Source organism: Rhinoderma darwinii, chromosome 8 (genome assembly GCF_050947455.1).
Source record: "Rhinoderma darwinii isolate aRhiDar2 chromosome 8, aRhiDar2.hap1, whole genome shotgun sequence".
NCBI classification, from domain to species: domain Eukaryota; kingdom Metazoa; phylum Chordata; class Amphibia; order Anura; family Rhinodermatidae; genus Rhinoderma; species Rhinoderma darwinii.
Window position 1 is genome coordinate 86,775,184 of NC_134694.1, and position 6,402 is coordinate 86,781,585.

The window sequence follows — 6,402 nt, forward strand, 5'->3', positions numbered from 1 at the left end:
GCCAGTCTTAATAAATTGCTCCCATAGTGTTCAAATCTGGTGTTTTGGGGATCCTCTAGTTAAACATTAGCATACAAAATGTACATTCCAGATTTTTCTTTGTTTCTGGAGTTTGAAGTGACATCTAAATATATCAGAAAAGCATTTTGATATCTAGCAACAGACAACATGGCTCTTCTGCAAATGCAATCAGCCCTTTGACTAAGCTCTCCTCATACTCGCGTCCAGCTAAAGAAGATGCCAAAACAATTGTATACAGGGAATCAGAAGAAAAGGCTCCATAATAAGGCACCACATCAAGAACACTTTGTAGTTGGTGAACATATATCCAAAAGTGTCCAGATCTTTAAAGAAAGAAAGAAAAATATCTATTAGACATTACTGAGATTATAGTAAATGTTGCTGCCCCTTAAAAAAAGAATCAAACTTTGTTATATACCCAACTTTAACCCCTTCGCGCACCAAGACATGCCATTACGTCCTGGTGAGAGGGGTGATGTTTGGAGCGCCCTCACGCACAGCGCACTCCATATGCAGCGGGTGTCAGCTGTGTTTTACAGCTGACACCCGGGACTAAAGGCCAGGAACAGTAATCACACTATTCCTGGCTGTTTAACCCCTCAAATGCTGCGATCAATCCCGACCACAGCATCTGAGACACTAAAAAGAGGGGGCGGCCCCCTCCAACAGCTTGTAGGCGCCCCCACAATGCGATCGCTGGTTTAAGTCCCCTAGGTGGACTAATACAATGTTTAAAAAAAAATGAAATAAAGTTTTTAGTAGTGTAAAAAAAATTATATATATTAAAAGTTCAAAACATTTTTCCTCTAAAAAATGTAAAACATAAAAAAGTAAACAAAACTGGTTCCTCTGCACCTGTAAAAGTCAGAATTTTTACAATATAGCATTATTTAACGCACACAGTGAACACCGTAAAAAGTTTAAATTTTACAATTTTAAAATTGCTGTTTTTTGGTCAACTTAGCTCTAAAAAACAACAAATGTAATAAAAAAATGATCAAAAAGTTATATGTACGTACCAGAAAATGGTACCAATAAATACTACAGCTCGTCCCGCAAAAAATAAGCCCTCACACCGCTCAATCGATACAAAAATAAAAACGTTATGGCTCTCGGAATGTGGTAAAACAAAGCAAATTTTTTAAATAAAAAGTTTATTTTATTTTAAAGTAGTAAAATAGAAAAAAGAGGAGATTTATATTCAAGACAACAACCCTAAACATAAAGTCAAAGCTTTATAGGAGTACCTTAAAAAAAATAACAACACAAATCATAGTCCAGGTCTCATTTCAACTCAGAATTTGTAGCTTTATAGGTGTTCATCCAAAGTTCCCATGCAACCTAAAAGAGAGTATGAAGAGTTTTATAAATAATAATGGGGGAAAACTGCAGAGTCTATATGAGTAAATACTAAATGCTAGAATTGCTGCCATAGGTGTCTGTACTAAACTAATGATTTCAGGTATTTTATGTTTAATCATTCCAATGAAGATACTGAAAGTGTAGAAGATACTGGTTAGCAGAATGTTTGTTCACAACTTCCTGAAAAAGATTAGATACAATTTCTGCACTTTGGTTTTGTCTATGCTCCCTAGTAGAAATATTCTACAAAGCTGTTTAAAGCAGTGTAGACTAATGTTTTTGACAATTCTATCATCAGTATTTCTTATTTTTCAAAATACATTTAATTTCCATGGCTTTTTGCAACATAATTGCATCACTTCCATTAACCAGATGTCTTGAAATGGCCTTCTTAAGGGCATGACCACACGTGGCGGATTTCCTCCGCAACTGTCCGCATCAATGCCGCACCTAATCCGGGTTGCGGATTACGGCTGCGGATCTGCACAAAATGTGCAGAAAATTGATGCGGACTAGCTGCTGCGGACTGCGGGAAAAGTGCTTCCCTTCTCCCTATCAGTGCAGGATAGAGAGAAGGGACAGCACTTTCCCTAGTGAAAGTAAACGACTTTCATACTTACCGGCCGTTGTCTTGGTGACGCGTCCCTCTTTCGGCATCCAGCCCGACCTCCCTGGATGACGCGCCAGTCCATGTGACCGCTGCAGCCTGTGCTTGGCCTGTGATTGGCTGCAGCGGTCACATGGGATGAAACGTTATCCCTGGAGGCCAGACTGGAGACAGAAGCAGGGAGTTCTCGGTAAGTATGAACTTATATTTTTTTACAGGTTGCTGTATATTGGGATCGGTAGTCACTGTCCCGGGTGCAGAAACAGTTACTGCCGATCGCTTAACTCTTTCAGCACCCTGGACAGTGACTATTTACAGACGTCTCCTAGCAACGCTCCCGTCATTACGGGAGCCCCATTGACTTCCTCAGTCTGGCTGGAGACCTAGAAATACATAGGTCCAGCCAGAATGAGGAAATGTCATGGCTCAAAAGCAAGACGCATCCGCAGCACACATAACATGTGCATGACAGCTGCGGACCTCATTGCGGAACTTAGAATCTCCATTGAAGTCAATGGAGAAATTCCGCCATGAGTCCGCCACTGCTCCGCAACAGACAGAGCATGCTGCGGACACCAAATTCCGCTCCGCAGCCTATGCTCCGCAGCGGAATGTTACGCATCGTCTAAACGAACACTTCTAAATAGAAGTGGAAGTCAATGCAGAAACGGCTCCGCTGCGGATTAACGCTGCGGAGTGTCCGCAGCGGAATTTAAGTGAAATTCCGCCACGTGTGAACCCAGCCTAAAGGTCAGGACAATCTGTAACATGTCTAAAACTTTAAACAAAAGAAAAAGCTTAGTAGCACTATTCTCAAAATGTTAATTCCGCATCTAAATAAGGTTATCGATTCTAATTGCTTTCTTTTTTTATTCGGTCAATTAATCTAAAAGCTAAAATATATCCTAGTATGCTTCTTATGAGTCATTTCAAATTATTTGGTCTTTAGGTTTTAAATAACAGTAATAGATGAATCCGGACTTCCAGAAGATGAAAATATACAGGGGGAGATTTATTAAGACTGGCGATTCATACGCTTGTCTTGATAGGAAACTAGCTGGAGCAAGACAAACTTATTAAGAAGCACATGTACATACGCCACTGAGTCAAATCTATGTCAGTCAGGAGCTGGCATAGATTCATGCTATAATTTCTGCCAGTTTCTGGCGTAAATTATAGTAAATGTGTCGGGCCGTGGTGTCTCCATCCTTCAACTAAGCTCTGCTCACTTTTTGAAAAGTGTCGAGAACAGCAGAAACAGTTAACTAAGGGCGGGTTCACACATAGCGGAATTTCACTTAAATTCCGCTGCGGACACTCCGCAGCGTTAATCCGCAGCGGAGCCGTTTCTCCATTGACTTTCACTTTAATTTAGCAGTGTTCGTTTACACGATGCGTACAATTCCGCTGCGGAGCATAGGCTGCGGAGCGGAATTTGGTGTCCGCAGCATGCTCTGTCTGTTGCGGAGCAGTGGCGGACTCATGGCGGAATTTCTCCATTGACTTCAATGGAGATTCTAAATTCCGCAATGAAGTCCGCAGCTGTCATGCACATGTTATGTGTGCTGCGGATGCGTCTTGCTTTTTTAACTTGACATTTCTTCATTCTGGCTGGACCTATGTATTTCTAGGTCTACAGCCAGACTGAGGAAGTCAATGGGGCTCCCGTAATGACGGGAGCGTTGCTAGGAGACGTCTGTAAATAGTCACTGTCCAGGGTGCTGAAAGAGTTACGCGATCGGCAGTAACTGTTTCTGCACCCGGGACAGTGACTACCGATCCAAATATACATGTATCTGTAAAAAAAACTATAAGTTCATACTTACCGAGAACTCCCTGCGTCTGTCTCCAGTCCGGCCTCCCAGGATGACGTTTCAGTGTAAGTGACGGCTGCAGCCAATCACAGGCCAAGCACAGGCTGCAGCGGTCACATGGACTGGAGCGTCATCCAGGGAGGTCGGGCCGGATGCCGAAAGAGGGACGCGTCACCAAGACAACGGGCGGTAAGTATGAATTTCTTTGACTTTCACTAGGGAAAGTGCTGTCCCTTCTCTCTATCCTGCACTGAATAGGGAGAAGAGAAGCACTTTTCCTGCAGTCCGCAGCGGCCAGTCCGCATCAATTTTCTGCACATTTTGTGCAGATCCGCTGCAGAATCTGCAACGCAGATTCTGTGCGGCATTGATGCGGACAGTTGCGGAGGAATTCCGCCATGTGTGGTCATGCCCTTATGCTGATATGCAGTACAAATATAATGCTACTGTACACCTAAAAAAATGCAGCAATATACTAAGTGTACACATAATGTCGCTAAACTGTATATACAAATGATGCTACCATATACTACAAACAAATAATTCTTCCATATTAGAAACACATAACTGATGCTGCAATACTGTACAAACAAATACTGTAACGTCGCCATGTACTGTACACATGATCAATACCTATATGGAATAATTAAATTATACTGTCATATTAGGATCTCAAAGAATATCAATATTTAATGCTAAATAGGGACTCAAGTTGCATTGACATATTACCCGTTTTGCATGTTTGACGGCGTTTAGTTTAACTTAGGTAACCTGGTAAGTGAAGGACTACGGAAGCCTATTTGAGTCAGATCTGAAGAGCTGCATATATATATATATAAAAACCAACTGTCTCGATCGATCGGTGTTCGAGATGTCATTGTAGTTGATAGACAAGGAATTGGTAAATTATTTTGATAGATACAAATATTTAGTGGTTAACATAAACAAATAATAATAAACCGTATATTATCGTGATGAAAAGATGGCATATTCTTATAATAATGACTTTGTGTGGTTGTTACGTAAAAATGCACGAGCATGATCACTTCAATTATACAATGGAAGGCTTTAAGGCCCCCTGCACATAGCCGTAGCCGTAATCCCGGTCCGTCATTACAGCTTTGGCCGGCCGCGGACAGTCATCTGCATTTGCGGGCTGTCCTCCCATTAAAAAGTATAGGAGCAGGGTCCGTAAAATAAAAAAATAGGACATGTCCTATTTTTTGCGGAGCCTTTCTACGGCCCGGACACCTTCACGTAAATATATGGGAAGGTGTCCTTGGGCAATAGAAATGAATAGATTCGTACTTTGATCCACAATTACGATCCATAATTGTGGATCAAAATTATGGCCGTGTGCATGGGGCCTAAGTGTGTGATTTTTTTAACTATTGCCCATCCTGCATGTATACAACATACTGCCCTGACTCCTCCCTGGTTGTGATGCAATAATAATAATAACAAAGTTCTGCATTGTGGTGATAACATCACAATCGATCGCTCATGTGGCAACAAGGGATTAAATGCTGTCTCCCATTTATGAGAATATCATTCTCCCATATTTTTACTCCTATGAACCATGGTGTAAAAATAAATTCCTAGCAGCCGTTTTAAAACAAATAAAATATTCCAGCAGTAAAACCTAATCCTCCCCATTTTCTTCCTGCTTTCCTGTGACTGTATTCACATGTGGAGGTTTTGTCACATTTTGCAGTGGCCAGATCATGTTACACAGTGTGGTTGATCACTGTGCAGTTTCCAGGACATGCTGAGTTTTCTTTTGTTTTGTTTTTTTTAAACGCAGAATACAATATTAATAAAATTAATAATAAAAATTTGGCCAAAATTTTCCCATTTGCGACAAAACCACAGAAAAATGTTGCATGTATTTACTGCCCACCATTACCACCTTATGTCAATACCGAAAATCTGCATCAGATTACAGGACCAGCCATGAGGATGATATTTGAACAAATCTCATCCACATGATGTGGAACATTTTCTGCACGGAAATCAGAGCATGCCAATTGCGACGCATGTGACGCATGTAGTGAAAAAAGTCGGCAGCATGAGGGACTCATTTTTCCATACCCTTTTCTATTATATCACCACCTCTTTGAAACAAAACCTATAACCAAACAGTATGACAAATCTGAAGAGGAGGATACAGGCTAAAACTAACTTCAGTAGCAGTTATTCCTTGGTAAAAATCTGCCATCCCACCTACAGTATGTACTGCAAAGGTACAACAACAACCTTCTCTAGGTACTGCTTGTCCAGTATACATACAATATACTGAACTGACACCCTTTATGCCTGTGACGTTCTGTTGTATTGTGATGATGACATTACAATATATGACTCATGTGGCAACAAGAGATTTAAAGAAACATGCACCCTCTTTATACCATCATCCCATTTCTGGGAATAAATCATAAAACATTATATTTAATGTTATATTAAATTTTTCTCCGCTATAAAAATTTGCTTATTCAACCTAACCATGTCCACCTTCTTCTTGTTTCAACTTTTTTTTATAATTACCTGAGAAATGTGAGAAATCTGATGAGAATTATACAATCTTAGGCCTTATTCACA

The 6,402-nt window shown here is 40.6% G+C and overlaps 1 long non-coding RNA gene across 1 annotated transcript; it reads right to left on the bottom strand.

Moving 5' to 3' along the window:
• Nucleotides 1-212: 212 nt before the first annotated feature.
• On the bottom strand, nucleotides 213-6,070 carry LOC142658753 (uncharacterized). The gene is made up of 3 exons (XR_012850168.1): nucleotides 5,987-6,070; nucleotides 1,269-1,362; nucleotides 213-344 (listed from the first exon to the last, which is right to left on the bottom strand). It is a non-coding gene; the product is annotated as an uncharacterized LOC142658753 (long non-coding RNA).
• Nucleotides 6,071-6,402: the final 332 nt, after the last annotated feature.